This window comes from Equus quagga, chromosome 14, assembly GCF_021613505.1.
Source record: "Equus quagga isolate Etosha38 chromosome 14, UCLA_HA_Equagga_1.0, whole genome shotgun sequence".
In the NCBI taxonomy this organism is placed as follows: Eukaryota; Metazoa; Chordata; class Mammalia; order Perissodactyla; family Equidae; genus Equus; species Equus quagga.
The window spans coordinates 37,771,718-37,789,289 of record NC_060280.1 but is presented as its reverse complement, the minus strand read 5'-3'; the positions used below and the strand labels follow the sequence as shown (position 1 = coordinate 37,789,289).

Sequence of the window (17,572 nt, the reverse complement as noted above, 5' to 3'; positions counted from 1 at the left end):
GGCATTGAGAAGGAGGAAGAAGTCAACAAAGTCAAATAGCTCAGAAAGGTCAAGTGAGATCATGTTTACTTTTGGACAGATTGGTACAACCTTTTTGGAGGATATTTTGATAGTATCCATCACTTTTCATAGAACGTGGACCCTTTGAGTAATTCCATTTCTAGGAACTTATGATGAAAATATGCTTCCACAAGAGCACAAAACTTATATCTATAAGAAACTTTATTGCACCATTTTTTGTTATAGCAAAAACTGAAAACAACTTAAATGCCTATCAATATGTGACTGATTAAATACATTATAGTATATCTACACAATAGAATATAATGTAACTTTTAAACACTGAGATCAGTATGTACTTATGGAAAAAGCCTCTGAAGCACATTATTAAAAAAAGAAAATGAAAATACAGAAGACTACGAATAGCAGTATAGTGAGAGATTAAGCAAGCAGGAGCCTAGCTTCCTGGCTTCAAAGCCCAGATCTGCTACTTACTAGTCATAGAATAGTGGGAGGTTTCTTAATTTCTCTGTGCCTCTCCTACTATCCTTTGCTTTGGATGAACACTTCATTTAGCCCATGTTTCTCTGAACATTTTAACTCTAATATGGTCTCAATACAGTAATTAAAAATGTCCAGTTTCTCAATAATAGTCTCAATTCAGTAATTAAAATGTCCAGTCTGGCGCCAGAACTCCCACATCCCCAATACCTACAACAAGAGAGAGAGAGAAGGTTCTTTTGCGTTTGGTAATTAGGAAGTCATTGGCCATGTCTACCAGGTGCTTTCAGTGCACTAATGAGGGATAGCCCAGTTGCAGTGGGAGAAGGAGGGAGTGAGAGGTGTGGAGTGCATTGAGCAAGTGTAGGCAGACTTTTGGAGCAGAGAGGGAAAAGTTAAAATAGACGAAAGAGGTGTATTTAAAGAATGAGATTGCTGAGAAGGTGAGAGAGGATGAATGGGACTCTCAGCTCAGGGGTATATTAGTTTTGGATAGAAGCTACTAGAATACACACATCTAGAGCCCCCAAATAGAATCAACTGGAAACTAAGAAGTTTTCTTCTTAATACCTCCTATTTGCTCCCTGTGGGAAAGAGGAGATGTTAGGAACTCAAGGAATGTGGTGGAGGTTGGGATAGTCTCTGAAGGAAAATGGGAAAGGGGAGCTTCCTAGAGCCACTCCCTAGGATTTCTGAGCAGCTTTCAGCGCAGGTCTGAGTTGGAGATCATAGATTTATGGAAGCACCAGACCTGTGTGGCTCTGTGATTTTCTCTTGAAGCCTTAGAAGCAGAGTTTCAGGCATAGAACATGTCTTTGAGGCCATGCTGCAGGCTGTCTCAGAGGAACTCCAACACCAAAAGGGCCAAAGACGAGGTCTGTACCTACTCAATATTTTGCTGCAGGCTAGCTGTGGCAACCTATCAAATAAAGAGGAGAATACTTTGTATAACTTCCCTCTTAAAAAAGCAGCACCTTGATTTCCCTGTTTTAAAACATAATACAAAACACTGACTAACTCAACAAATCACAGCCACTGTGAGTGGCTTTATGCATTAGCACCTAATTCATCAACACACTGAATTCACACCCTTGGGTTTCTTTATTTAATACGTGAAGTTCTCACCATCCTATTCATTACACTGCCTTTCTCCTTCACTTCTAATGTCTACCTCTTAAGGCTTTATTCTATAGGATGTTTTGTTGGTACCATTATCAAAAATGAATATTTTCTGTTGAGTATCACAATTCATTTTGATGTTTTATTATAACCTCTTTTGAATGTGGGATATTTGTACATTGTGATACTCTATAAATAACCTGTTACTAGGGAATTAGCAGAATATGTTTCTTTCGTCAGAGAATCCTTAACAGTCAGATTCCTGAGCTCAAAGGTTTGTGGAACTCTGGAATACATGGCAGTACTCAAGATTCAGGGAAGAAAACAAAGAAGAAAACTCGCAAAGAAAAATGGTCCAGATGCAAAGCTTATATAAATTGTGTTGTTCCAAGCCTGAATCATAGGAGGAGATATCAAAGAAAACCCTAAGTGTCTTTTTGTAAAAATTTGCATTTTATTAACTTTGATTGCTTTAGAAAATATAATAATTTATTCATGGGAAATCATAATTACCCAGAAGTGAGGTGGTGTGGTATAATAGAGAGAGAAATGAAACAAAATAAAATGGAAGTCAAGAAACTAGAGTCTTGCCCTGGGATTTCAATTCCTCCTGTGCATTTTATCTCCTTGGGCCTCTGTTTTAGACTGGGAAGAACTGGCATTTATTCTGAATCCACTCACCTATGGCACGAACACTCTTGAATACGTATGCCCTTTGTACGGATAGGAAAATAGGGCCCTGATAAGGAAGGTAACCGAACCAGCCTGTTTCTTCCTCTTTGAAGTGAAGAGTGTGAATAATCCATCTCTAAGTTCTCTTTCAGTTCTAACATGCATATCATTCTATGTGGCCTCTATTCTCAAGGTGGTTATAGTCGAAAGGGCCAAGTAGGTAACCGAAGTAGAAGAACACAGGTTTTGGCAACAGTAAGATCTTGTTCACAATCTACTTCCTATCCCTACCAGCTCTGTCACCTGGGGTACATTTCCTCAACTTTCTGGGCCTCATTTTCTTCATCTGTAAGGCACTAATAAATCCTACTTTATGGAATTTTTGTGAGGATGAAGCAATGTATGTCAAGCACTAAGCACCGTAACTATAATATAGTAGAGGCCCAATAAATGGTATATATTATTAATATAAGTTAATGTCCATACAACTAGAAAGGTGCAAAGGTACATGTACTACTGACCACACATGGAGATCATTTCACTATATACTCACACCTGATTTGGGCAATAAAATGCTAGCAAGTCTAGTGGTTGGAACTTTTTGTGCCCCAAATACTGTTCACACCTCTACAACAGAGATTATTGTACTAAATTATGTTGTTTATTTGTTTGTGTCACAGACCAGATGTGAGCTCTCACCTGCAAGTCATCTAAGACAATTTAAGGAGCACATAATAGGTTCTCAAGGAGAGTATGATCAAATGGCTGTTTGATATCCTGTAGGTGTTTAGTCAAGTTGTTTTTAAATGAAATAATACAACAATGGATGAATAGATGAATGATGTTAGTCTTGGAAATGTTCTCTTTACACAGGACAAAATTTTTACTATCAAACTTAGTTTTCAAAACATTTCTATGCCACTGATCTATTGCAAATGCCTGGATAAGAATAATTGTAGTTTGGCATGCTTGGGATTTGATTAATGCTCGTCTGTGTTTCATATATTTCCTTGAGTAAATTACAGCCAAATATGTATTATTACCTATTTCATAAGAAATATTAATTTGGTGATGATTGTAGCTGTAGATCTAGAGGAGGCATCATTGTCATCGTTTATGTACATATGTACAAAGAATTGTTCTGACTCAAGCATTCTCTTCTGCTACTTCTTCAATTGGCAAAATTGTACTTACCTTTCCAGCTATAGTTAAAATGTACTTCCTATTTGAAGCCTTTCTCAATTCATTCAGGCAGAACTAATTGCTGCTTTCTTTGTGCTTTTATAGCTCTTTTTATGCTATTAATATATAAATATTTATTACATGTGTTATGTATAGTAGATATAAATTATGTATTAATAATAGGATACATTATAAATGTATCTTTGTTGTTGTAGTGCTGTGGAGTCAATTCTGACTCCTAGTGACCCTTTGCACAGCAGAATGGAACCCTGCCTGGTCATTTTGCTCCATCCTCTCATCTTCCAGCGCTGTATCAGACAATGCTCCACTGCTATTCATAGGGTTTTCATGGCCAATTTTTTCAGAAGTGGGTGGTCAGGTCCTTCCTCCTAGTCTGTCTTAGCCTGGAAGCTCTACTGAAACCTGTCCATCATGGGTGACCCTGTGGTATTTGAAATACCAGTGGCATAGCTTTCAGCATCACAACAACTCACAGCCACCACAGCATGACAACCAACAGATGGGTGGTGCGGTTCCCTGACCAGGAAATGAAACCCAGGCCGTGGCTGTGAGAGCTCCAAATCTCAACCACTAGACCACCAGGGCTATAAGTATCTCTAGAATTTATTAACTTGTTTGTTTAATATTGATCTGTATCATTCTGTCTCTCAGTACCTACACACACAGGTCACACGCAAAGATGTATATTATGAGCCCCTCAATGACAGAGATTACCTTAGTTATGACTTGTTCTACTAATACGTGAAGAAAAGATGCCTTCTCGTTAGATATCTGCCAGATGTTTTGAATCTCAGAGCCTAGCATAGTGCTTATTACAGATACATTTAGTAAAGGTCTGATGATTTTAATTAAACGAAACCCTCTGTATATAGTACTCAGCAGGGATTGACTAATAGATTTATTTTTGGTTTTTCCTTTTTTTTTAATATAAAATCCTGTGCTCTGAGGTTTTTGTTTATTTGTTGATTTTAAACTAAAATTGACCTTCCAGGCCACTGGTTTCCTGGATACTGGTTTATATATTATAAAGCATTGGATTTTGGTTGTTTCTGTCAGACTGAAGCATCCAAGTGATTTATGCTGTGTCTGTCTCCTGGGTGATGAGAAGTCTGCAGAAGTTGTTCTGGCCCCCTGCCTGGTCCTGACAAAGATGTCAAGTAAACTCCAAAGAATTAAGATCCAAAGAAGTTGTCAAGAAGCTGCTTTCTTTGCTTACCCACGGACACTGTCTTAATCGCCAACTTCTTTAAACTGGCACCCTTTATTTGTGCTTGGTTCAAATGCTTTTGACAAGTCCCCTTTTCCATTTACAGCCACAGAGGTGGTTGGACCCTGTAGTGTCAAATGATCTATACTGAGTCATTTGCATTTAAAGAACCTGGTTTTTATGGGGAAGGGCTTATTTTTTCCCATTTACTATGTGCATAGAGTATCTGAAGCCACATAGGTTCTTGCTAACCACTGCAAGCCTGTGATGCTTAGAGAATCCTGGGGATTTTTAAGGACCACTGCTTTGTTCTCCACAGAAAACAAAAAAACAAAAAATGATTTTTAAAAAAACCCAAAGCTTTAGAGATTTCAAAGCTGACAGTTTTCTTGAAATTTTCAGGAAGCTGTCTCACACCATTGTCTTTGTAGAAGAAATATGGCAATTTGTCATATCATGTGTTCTTCACTGAGTTGGACTGAATGCTGGAACCCGGATTTCCTATGTCCATCTCAGTGGTGGAAATGCTCCCACGGGAGCACATGCAACTCATAAAATAAAGTATGAGAAACATTCACCTATGACACTCACCATTTTATGCAAAGACGTTACTAAAGATAATTCTGGATATTCACTTTCAGACTTACATTTGTGTAAGATGGGAATCCTTCTCAAACTCTCAGAAGAAGGGATGCAATCTACTCCTAAGGCCTTGGGAAAAAATCACTAATCTTCATTTAGGCCCAACTCAGGTTTTGAGAGCTATTTTACATATATTATTTCATTTAACCCTTAGAAAAACACCAAGAGGTAGGTATTATAACCACCATTTTATAGATCGTATTTTGCAGTTTAGAGAAGTTCAAAAGTTTGCCCAAAAACAGATAGCTGCTACTAGGGGATCAAGGATGTGAACTAAGCCTGTTTGCTTGCAGAGCCACTTCCCTCTTTCTTATTCCTGACTGCTTCCTCTTTATCCAGTTTGAAAGTAGAAGTGTCTGGAGAGTAAGCTCATGGTTTTGAAGCTGGTAGGTAAAAACTTTCCATGCTAGGGTATTAACTCCCTTAATGCAACTCTGTAGGGGTACAGATAATCAAGAATTTGCTGCAGTATGATTTTCCTATAAATGAAAGCTATGTGTTTCCTTGGCACTGCAGGTTCCAAATTCAAGAGAAGTTACATGTCTCAAAGCAGTGGCAACGTATGAGGAAGGCCTTTGGATTAGTGATCCAAATGTCCTCCTTTACTTACATCTTTCTCAGGTACCCACATTACCCTCATTGCTTTGTACCTGGAAAAATGATTTTTTTTTCTACTCTCTCCATTTTGTTTTCTTGGTCTATTTAAAAAATTACTTCATTCCCATAAGACATCTTACATATTTTTTTTTTTGTGCTTTTTCACCCTACATTTTCAAGACATTCCTCTGAAAGAAAACTTTGCCAGACAGGGAAATAAAGGTAGTCTCTTATTGCTGGAGGAGGTGAAGGAACCTCTTTCACCCTGGGAGATGCTCACGTGAATATGAAGCTCTCTTTCTTCTGAATCAGGTTGAGTCTCATTCTTGGTAAAGCAATAGGATAGACTTAGAGTGTGCAGATGGGCCTTCTAGAAACACCTCTGGCTCCCAGGAAAACTCAGGAATTGTTATCTGAGTCTCAATATAACTGCACCGATACTCATAGTAGGCCAGTTAGTCAGGAAGCAAACACTCAACCTTTAGAAACAGGTAGATTTGGGTTTAAATTCCCAGTCTACCATTTGCTAGCTGGATATCTCTGGGCAAGATACGGACCCTTTGAGCTTATTTGCTCACTTATAAAATGGGAATGATTAGCAACATTTCTATGGGCTGTTATAAGAATTAGAGGTAACACATAACACTACCCAGCACAATGCCTCGTAGGGCTTTAGTACCTGGTTGCTCTTATCATTCTTATTCTTGTCATATTTAAGGAACAGTTGGCATTCCCTTATAAGCAGCCATCTATGCCCATTGACTCTAAGGTGTTTTTGCTGTTGTGCCAAGTGGTGAAGGAAAAGTTGAGAACCCTGTAAGCCAATTCTTCTACAGAGAAGTCTTGACCTAACAACAAACAAAAAAACCAAAGTGACCAGTGCTATAAATTGGTTCTCAAAGTATATTTGAGACCCCTACTTTATAAGAGAAAGGTTCTTGCACATTCAGAGAAACACTCTTCCAGATTTGAGGGAATAATAATTATATAAAACATTTTTTATTGTACAATGTGATTTCACTAACCTGCCTTATGATTTTTTCCTGCAAGTGAAATCTATTTGGTCCCTTAGCATTGCAGGTGAGGAAATTAAGGTAACACACCTGGGAAGTAGAAAGCCAGATAATGAGCTCTACATCTTATGCTTAAACTCCTTCTGTAATGATTATAACTACTTTTTCTGTTTCTAAGGAAAGAAGTTACGGAAGCCGCATTTGTTGTTTTTTGGTCTGGAGAGGTTTCCTTTAGAAAGTTACAGCTTCAGTGAACTTACTAAAAGGACCCAATTCCTGAGCAGGCCTGCTGGAAAAGACTGCTTCTGCAGTCTAGCCACCTCCCATCCTGGCCCTCAAGTAATGCACAGCCTCAGAAGTGCCAGCTGCATACCCAGAGATGCTCAGAGAATCTACCTGAAAATGTGTTAACAGATGTATATGTGGAGATGGAAAAGAAATCGATTTAGCTGTGGCCAGAGATTGAGTAGAGTGGAATTAAGTTTAGAATGCAGGATATTTCACTCTGTTTAACCACCAGGTTAGACTATCTTCTTGGAGAAAAAAAAAAACTGTAGCATTATTTTAAGTACTCTTCTTCATGCAGGTCAATTCTTTTGATTCTTTCAAAATAGCTAAATCAATCTCCTGGTGCTCTCTGGGCCTTCTTGACTTTGTCCTTTCTTTTCTTTGTATCATTTCTCAGGGCTGTTACAAAGTTGCATGCATTTACCAGTAATTCAATGTACATTATGTTTGAAAAAGAAAAGCATTGAGTCTCTCCCTCTCCCTCCTTCCAACCAGGGAGGTAAAATTCTCTATGTAGAGTAGGGGACCGGTGAGGTCCAGTCGTGTATTGCAGGTGGCACAGCAGGCAGGCATGTGTCCTCTCTCCTGCTTTATTGTCGAGGGACACTATCGTTCTTCATTCCTATCTGCATGATCTCTTGAATGTCAGCAACAGAAGGGCAAATATTCTCTATTGTCCGCCTGTTGTTCATCCAGCACATAACACACTGTTTAGTACATAGTAGGTACTCAATAGGAAATTTTTTTTTTTTTTTAGAGGTTGGCACCTGGGCTCACAACTGTTGCCAATCTTTTCTTTTCTTTTTCCTGCTTTATCTCCCCAAAACCCCCTGTACACAGTTGTATATCTTAGTTGCAGGTCTTTCTAGTTGTGGGATGTGGGACGCTGCCCCAACATGGCCTGACGAGCGGTGCCATTGTCCGCGCCCAGGATCCGAACCCTGGGCCGCCAGAGCGGAGCGCGCGAACTTAACCACTCAGCGTCAGAGCCGGCCCCGGAAATTTTTTGAATCTATGGATGATTTCAGAAATTTACTTAAAGTACATCTCTTATCATCTTATAAACGTTCTCATTACATTGAAACACTTATTTTGACTTGATTTATACTCCATATAAATTTATTCCTATGCAATTTAAGTAGGAAAAATGTTTTATATACAAGGTTGTAGGTGTTGGGTTTAGTTTATTATAAGAATTATTTTTTCGGACTTTGCCACATTAATTGCTTGAGTGAATGTGACTACTGTTAATTTGAAATTCATTGAAGGAAGTTTAGTAGTAATTTAGGAGTAAATTTTAGTAGTTCATGTTCCTCTAAAAGCCTAGAAAGGCATATTGTACAAAAGGAGAGAAGGTTAGCTCTCCCCTGACAAGGATGGATGAAGACCTTGGGCCTGACAACACACCCATGGTTAAGGTATTGCCACCTACTTTGTGGCATCTAAGCATCATTTTTAGGATCAAAAGCAAAAATTTCTGTGGTCACACACATGTGTGAGAATAAGAATAATGGCACTGGAATAAAAGGGAAAAGGATATAAGAAGGAAAAAAAAAGCCCTGAGAAGAAATCAGTCTTTCTTAACCCACCCACACACATACAATTTCATTCTTTGACAAAAATTGACATCTCTACTTCTCCTAATTGGAAATGGTGTTTATTTAACCACCTCTTATATAGACTTTATTATTTGCAAGTAATGTTCTAAGAACTTTACACATATTGAACTAATTTAATCCTCATAACAACTCTATGAGTTAGGTGCTATTATTATGCATAGCGAGATTTAGCTCTTGCTCAAGGTCATCCAGCTGGGAAGAAGGAGAATGGATCCAGAGTTTCCACCCAGGCAGTCTGGCCCTAGAGCCTTTTAAAATATGCTGCCTCACTGAAGAAGCACCCACAAGGGATAAGTCAAGGCCAGGCTAGTGTGCAGAGGTATACCAAGTCTGGAGCACTCCAGACTGGCTGACTCCCACCCAGAAATGTGCAGCTTTTTCATCTTTAGGCTTTGAGTTGGTTTAAGGATGGATTCAGAAGCCCACCTCCAAAGATCAAAGTGAAGGGCGACTGAGAAGGGCATCTCAGAGAGGAATCAATAGTAGCTAATAATAGCTAATACTTATTGAGTGCTTACTATGAGTATGGCACTATTCTAAATATGTGAATTAACTTATTTCATCCTCAATATAACCCTTAAAAAAAGGTACTATTGTTATCTTCATTTTACATATGGTGAAGCTGAGGCACAGAGAGGCTGGATAATTTGCTGAAGAATGGGCAGCTGAAAGGCAGAATTTGGGGTTCATATCCAGGCAGGCTGGACTCTAGGTCTGTGCTCTTAACCACTACACTAGTATGGTCTCAAGGAAAAGAGGCCATAGACTGCGACTCTTAAGACCTCAAACAGCTCTGCCATTTCAGCCTGTTTGTTATTTTGGTCCCCCACCTGTTTTCCCATAAAGGAAAGTCATCACAAGGAACACTCTTAGAATTAAAAGAGCTCATAGGCTTGTCTTCAGGAGAGTAATAGAATAGTGGATGATGAGGAGACTCCACTCCCTGGCTGGAAGGAAGAGGAAACCCAGGGAGGAAGTGTGATGACACCCCTGACAGAGAGAGATTCGCTGAGTACAGGAAGGAATTGAATGTATTTGGATGAAAGAGAGCTCAGGATGCAAGTCTGGCTCTGGGGAGAGGCACTGGCATTGAGCAACCAAGGGCCCATTTGCAGCCCTGAGGAGCAGACAAACATTAGCCTAGAAGTCCAGGAGCACTGGGTTTTAGTGTCAGTAATTAGCCCTATGACTTCGTCGGTGTCCTGGAATTAATTGGTCAGATGCTTCCACGTACAATTTAAAACCATTGAGGTCAAGCAAACCTTTATAATAAATATTAAAACTGTCATGTTATAATTTAACAACCGTTATTATTTGTTTATGATTTCTTTATAGAAGCCTTAATGATTCTTTGGTTTTATAAGATAAACATAATCAGCAGGTTGCTTTTTAGCCAGAAACAGATATCCGGAACATGCTACAGTTGTATTGTCATTTTCAAAAAACTGAAAAAATATGTTCAGTCCAAGGAAAACCAATGAAACAAAAATTATGGCTAGTTGAACAATTTCCAAAATTGAAACTCCTTCTTAGATTATATTAGAATAAAGTCTTAAAAATCTGCAACTTTTTCCAAATGCTAGGGTCTGGGACGCAGTCATTACCATAGTGATTTATTAAAGGAGAAAGATCAAACTAATAAGAAGAAACTTGTATCATGCGTGATAGAATAACTAAATTAAAAATTCAAAAAAGGTTAAAGACCTAAAGCTGATTATATTCATGCAGGTGTGATCTGAGATGCCACCGGGTAGTCTCAGATTTTATCAGTGGTCCTCAGGTTGAATATCCCTGAAGTAGTAATGGAAATCCTCAAGTTATCTTCAGTATTGCGATATAAATATGCTGGTGATAATACCCAACCAAGTTAATGAAGGCATCAGATTTTGTCTTGGAATTCCATTATTGCAATACCAACGGTATAGTGATCAGAAACTCTAAGTTGCTGGACACACACACACACGCACACACACACACGTATGCATGCATGCCCAAACATGAAAACAAATTTAATTATTTCTCAAGATAATAAAAGAAGTTCTATGTTGTGATATATTATGGAGTCTGAAATATTTGGTTTCCTCTGTCCCTTCTAGTTTATACTATAGTTCTCTGATTTAATTTAAGCTAAATTTTACAATGAATAAAGTATGGACTTTATTATAGGACCCCTAAGGGGTTCCTATGCTAGCTTGCTCTATCATTTTGCTGCTTTTGACCTTAAGTGATTGCTCATCTTAACTTCTTTGAGTCTGAACTTCTTCCCTTGCAAAAATGAGGGTGATACTTAGTTTGTCAAGTTGCCGTGGGATAGTGCCTGGCACATAGCAGATACACACTAAATGCTGATTCTGTTTGTGCCTCCCATCCTGTTACTGCTGCTATTAACAACTGAATTTTAGTGAAAGTTATCTACTTATACTTCTTTCTCACCTTTCAACTGGGACCAAGGACACATTTGGACCATGTGGGAAGTTAAACAAAGGTCACAACTGAGGTTCTTCATTATGTTCTGTCCATTTTTATTACTCTTGTTGAAATTGCTTATTTGTAATCCAGCAAGATTTCAAGACAATGGATTGAACAAGCACATCTAATATTGAACCAAAATGAAAGTGGAAGTTAAAGCTGCTAAATCAAAGATGAAATCAGCCATCTAGGCAAAGAGATTTCCAATCCAGCTCTTTAAGGCAAACACAAGGTTGAGAAACCAGACAGAATGTAATGTAGTTAAGAAAACCAGTGATGTCATTACCAGAGGCTGAAAGAGCTTCATATTGGCATGTCTTGAAGTTTTAACTTTTTCTAAACTTCACAAAAACTCAGAGTTTTGCTGAGAAATCCTACATGAATCGAATTTATATCTCTTACTTGTGTCAGGGGTGCCCTATTTTGAAGAGACTACATTGCAACCCAAAAGCTCCACACTAAAAATGATCTTGGGCCATGGACCTCAGATCTAAAGCAGAGTAAAATCATAGGCTGCAAAGAGAGGTGAGGTGTCTGGAGAGTAGTGTCTGACTCTTTTGCCTTCGGCATTTCTTTGTTCTGAATCTCAACTTCCCTTAACAAGAATAGATGAAGTAATCTTTCTCTGCCTGTTGTCTCCCTTAGATCCCAAGTAACTGGCCTTACCTCCGCCCTTGCAATGTTGGGTTTTAGTTTTTCATGCTATTTAATCACCTGTCCTTTCAGAAGTCCATGTGAATTTACTTCAGCTCCTATGGGCATTTATCAAGCCCCTTCTCTGTGTTAGACCCTGTGGGGGGATACTGAAAATTCATCTTAGTCAAAGTCATGGCCATGCGCTCATGTTGCTCACTGTCTAGCAGCAGAGCCATGTAATTAAACAATGAACCGTGCTATGATAGAGATGTAAACCACATGTTAGGTTCACAAGAAAAAGTGATCTTAGCCTGGGGATTTTGGAGACTCTTCATAGCCTCCTTTGTAATCTTTGTAAGGGAAGCTCTTTGTAACTTTCTCCAGGTGGGTTCTCTAATTCCCCTTGTGGGCTGTCCTCTGGTCTTCAAAGCCCCCTGGAGCTCTCTCCATTTGATCACTTAACACTCTTCTGTTAATCTTTCCATTCAAGTAGGCACCCTTTGAGATTAGGAACTATGTTTTTAATTTCTTCTCGCAGCACCTTGATATAGTAAATGACATAGAGTAGTTTCTTAATAAATGTTAATTGTATGAATAAATGATGTGACATTTTGAATTTAGACTTACATAATAAGTGTGTCAGATGCTAAAGTACAGAAAAGACATTCCAGAGCAGAAAAATGTTGTTTCCTCTGCCTAGAATAATAAAAACTGTGATTTTTTTTTGAAAGCCTACTTTGTACCCAGAACTAACAATAAGAATCTTACAAACATTATCTCTAAATATCACAACAATTCTGCAAGGTAGGTGTTATTCTCCACAGTTCACAGAGATGGAAACCCAGATTTCTAGGGTTTAAATAACTGTGGATGCACAGCTGATAGGTAGCAGAATCAGAATTTAAACCTAATTTTCTCAACTTGAATGTCATAGTTATGCTATTGTTCAACACTTCTTAAGCTTGTGTATGCAGAATATGAATTCCAGGCATTAGAATGTGAGGGGTACTGCAGATATTACTAAGCAAAATGAAGTAGCATACTTTTTTATAGAAACTTCCAGAGTTTATGATGAATTCCATGATGTGGGCATAATCAATACTGCTATCAGTCTCAAAGAGAAAATAGACTTCTAGAAGTTTGGACATAAAAAAGAGGTTGTCAAGTATAGGTATGTGGATGTAAGAGTGTGTATATGTGCATACATGTCTAGGATGTGATTCGGAGTACAATTTTACTAATCCTAGTGGTTGCGATCATTCTGTGTTACTTTCTCAAAAGGCTCAAAAGGTGTATCTGAACCTTTGATTTTCACACACATACAGTGACACATGCAACCCACTTAGTCATTCAGCGAATGCCAACATAGTTCCACCCATCCCTTTAGCCCAAGGTTAAAGTGTCCGTTAGGTTCTCTGCAATCACGACGAAGTACAGATTCCTTCGTTTTGTCACTGGCTTTTCACTGCTTCTCATTTACCCTTTAGTTAAGGAAGAAACTATTTATTGCTAACTGTCTTTGTACACATTCTCACATATGAAGAAAAACTTGATGGTATAGTGTTGTGGCTAAGAGGACAGATGTTAGATGCCGATAGACCTGACTTCAAATCCTGGTTCTACCACTTTCTCAGTATGTGGTCTTGGGGACAGTTAGTTAACCCTCACTTCTCAGCTTCTGTTTTCTCATCTGTAAAATGAAGAAGATAACAGAGTTCTTGAAGGAATTAAGTGACATAATGCATGAGAATACTTGGTATAATGCTTGGAGTGCTTTGTTTTTATCTTCAGAGTTAATATTGTAAACAAAATAATGACGTCTAAACAAAAAAAGAGACATCTACTTGGAAGGAAGGAAGAGGAAATAGTCTGTAATTATATATTTATAATTCAAATCATCCATTTAACTAACAAATATGTATTAGGTATTAATTATGAGCAAGGTGCTCAAAGTTTTAAATGCTTCAGTTTTCCGTGTCTGCCTGTATGTTTTTCACATTCCTCTATAACAATTTGCTAAGCAAGAAATTAAGATCACAATGGATGTGGAGTTTTCAGCTTAAAGTCCAAAAGTGGCAAAGGGCATCACTATTGGCCCCAAAGAGGGTGGATGAGGAACAGAGAAGGCCTTGCAGCAAAGACCTCATCAGAAAGGTAGCATTGGGCCTCCTGCCAACAGCTGCCCAGTAGTCTTCATTACATGGGCTGCATCCAGGTTGTGGGTTTTGAGGCTGAATATGCTGATCTTCTGTCTCTAATTTCTGCTGCCTGGGAAGAACTGGAGAAAAGTTTTTTCTTTTTCTTTTTTCTGAAGAACTTCTTAAGACGACTAAAGCTTTGTTTTCTTGAAAGGATCAACTGCTTGCTCTGTGTAGAGGCCCCAGTTCATATCTTCTCCTCCAATTGCCTCTTGAATTATTGTGCCCTTCTTGTGAGCCTCTGGATTGTTCCCATAATCCTCCTCTGTCACCTCTCCATTTTCCTGTTGGTTTTGAGATTGTTCAGTATTTCTCCATTTTACACTCTGTTTCATTAAAGGACGTATGTAAGCAGACTGAGAGCAGAATGGGTGCTGCTGAAACTCTTAATGCTTGTGGGACATAACCTTCAAGTGTGCTATCTTAGCTTGTGGCTCACACCGCAAAACCCAAAAAGCAGCCCGGGAAGGAGAACGCCATTCATTTGACACATATTTTTGCAAACTTTCTGTATGTCAGGTGCTCTGTATGTCAGGTGTCAGCAAACAAATGGATGAGATTTTTGAAAGAGAAAGGGCATCAGAGATCCTCTGAGAGGAAGAGACTGAGAATTAAGGAGATGAAGTGGCTGATCCAGGGACATACAGCTGACTAGAAGCAAAGCTAGGTCCCAAACCCAGGTTTCTGACACAAGTCTCCTGATATACTCTTCATAAGCATTTTAATTCTTAAGCTGCAGATATCTTAAGTGCAAACTGGGCAGTTGTGCAGAGTGTTTTTGCTCTATCTATCTATCTATCATCTATATATTTATGTTTTTTTAAGTGACTACGACTAAACGTGCCAATGACCCTGGCTCTCCACTATGTACTTCAGTTATTGAGGTGAAGCAGCAAGCTGCCTTGTGGTGACTTGCTTTTTATGGTTTTCTTTTTCCCCATTTAGAGTTGTCTTTGTTATCCCACTTAGTCCAAATTCACTAGGACTCCCAAAATTGAGAAGAGGCCAGTGCGTGTGTGTTATTTACTCAACCCCTGCATCCTAAAGATGGCCCAAAAGTTGTAGGTTTCTAGTAAGCAATCCTGGTCCATAACAAACCATCCATCCTTCTATCCATCCATCCATCCATCCATCATCATTCAACAATAATGAAAATGTATTGAGCATTTACTAAGTAACAGACTCTGTATAAATATATAATGAAGAGTACAAAACAGATCCTATCTTTAAGGAACTTATGTCTTAACAGATAATTACAATACAGGGTGAAAAAAATTCTGTAATAAACTTTTATACAATGTTGTGGGAGACCAGGGGACAGGCCCCTGTTGATATCTGGGGAGAGAGAAAGAGGTGGGCAAGGAATGTTTCCTGGAGTACTTAATGGATGAGTTGATCCTTAATGGATGAGTAGGAGACATTTAGGTCAAGAAAAAGTATGTAGCAGGGGGTAGTGGTAGGCGGGAAGTGGAAGAATATCCTGGGACGGAGGGAACAAGATTGAAAAAGGCACAGAGTCGTCGTGGTAAAATAAGTGATCTGGGGGAAAAGGGAAGAGTTGCAGATGTTTTTGGGAGAGATAGGTTAGGGCCAAATCAAAAGAAAGCTTTGTATACAGTGCCAAGGACCCTGAATTTTGTTCTAAAAACAAAGATGACCTATTGAAGGATTTCGAACAGGGAAGTAATTCAGTCAATTATGCATTTTAGAAAAATTATTCAAGCTGCAGTATGGAGAACTGATTGGAATGAGTTCAGAATGATTATTGTTAAATAACCCCAGACTGTTTTTAAATGGCTACACTGTTAATGTACGTATATCATAAATGTTATGTTATTTGGATTCTGTGTAGCCAGCCCTTTTTCTTTCCATCTCAAGAGCAGAGTCCTATGTGAGATTCAGGAGCTTGCCCAAGAGTGAAAAGCTGTGGAATTGCTCAGAATTATTCCATTGTTACTGATTTATGAAGAAAGTGTACATTTAGTCTGTTCTCTTATTTGTGGATCAAGAAAGACCTTTATTACACAGACAGGAACTCACCTGCAGTAAAACTGAGAGAGGTGTAAATTTGAGAGTATTGCTTTTTCTGAGCTGGAAGGAACTTTAAAACATGACTGGATTTCTGGTAGCATCTAAAAACATTAAGGAAAAAGCCTAAGCCACAAAGCCTGAAACATCAGTGATTAAATAATGTCAACATTTACCTTCAAGGATGCTTAACTGGGTTAGAAGAATGATCTGAAATTTGCTTAGATGGTCTGTCTCCACCATTAGACACGATTCACTTAGTAGTGGTGGGAGCACTTGAGACTTAAATCTGACTTCAGGCTGAAGTTATTACCTTACTAATATAAATGTTCCTCCAGGGTATCCCTACTCTTGCTTTTCAGAGAACTTCACTCTACTCTAAAAGGGGGCATTCTTCTTTTTCTAGGTCAGCTGACCTCAAAACCAAAAGATTCAGTAGAGGTCCTCATTTCCAGTAATTCTTTTCTTCAAACATAATAAAATAACCTTCAATTTTAAAGATATTATTTTGGAGGGTTAGAACTACCTCTGTGGAATGATCAATGAGAATTTGTCTGGTTCTGTCTTGGAAAAGAAGCAACATTGACAGGATTTCCTGAGTCTCTGCTGGTCTTGTTTACAAGTGCTCAGCTTTTGATAGAACAGCTCCAAGTTCCTCCGTTTGAAGTCTGGTATAAATATTTCAACACAGCAAACTTCTGTTTGGCAGTTTGGCATTCAAGTCTGATAGTGGGCAAGGCCTTAGGCAAAATTATTAAGTATGAGTAATATATTCCTCTCACTGATTTGGGCAGGGACTTGGTGGAAGCATCGAGGAAAGGTAAGTGAAATATTTATTGAACACCTAGTGAGTTAGGAAATTTACCGTTTCTTTTATTTAATTCTCACAATGATCCTAAGGACCATGAGTTGTTGTAAGAATTTTAACCAAGAAAAAAGTGAGTCATAGAAAAGCAACTTGTCCAAATTTATGCATCTAAGAAGTGGCAGAACCAAGATTTGTGGCCATGTCTATCTCCCAAGTCCATCGTCTTTCTACTGTTTCATGCTACCTGAAATAGCACCAGGTGGTACTCATTTTCCTGACACTCATTTAAAACTTTCTTTTCCACCAAGTTATATATTTTGTTTTATTGTTATTGTTCTCTTTATGTGTTTGTGTTGAGGATGGGGGTAGTTGGTAATGAAGCGTGGCCTATTGTAGCATAAACTTTGAACCTACAATTGGTTATGGACACCTTGAAGTTCCAGGTTTCTATGATATACTACACTATCACATCATTTAATCACTGTAACAGTTCTATGAGGACACTTTGTTATTGTGACTGTGACAGATAAGAAAGAAGGATCAGTAAAGCTGTATTGATATTGAATATATTA

At 38.5% G+C, this 17,572-nt stretch overlaps 1 protein-coding gene and 1 non-coding gene across 3 annotated transcripts in view; both read left to right on the top strand.

The window, feature by feature from the left end:
• Nucleotides 1–17,572, top strand: part of DLG2 (discs large MAGUK scaffold protein 2) — a 1,814,300-nt gene that overhangs the window by 790,623 nt on the left and 1,006,105 nt on the right. The window lies entirely within an intron of this gene.
• LOC124225949 (U6atac minor spliceosomal RNA) lies at nucleotides 8,576–8,700 on the top strand. Its single transcript, XR_006885164.1, has one exon. It is a non-coding gene; the product is annotated as a U6atac minor spliceosomal RNA (small nuclear RNA).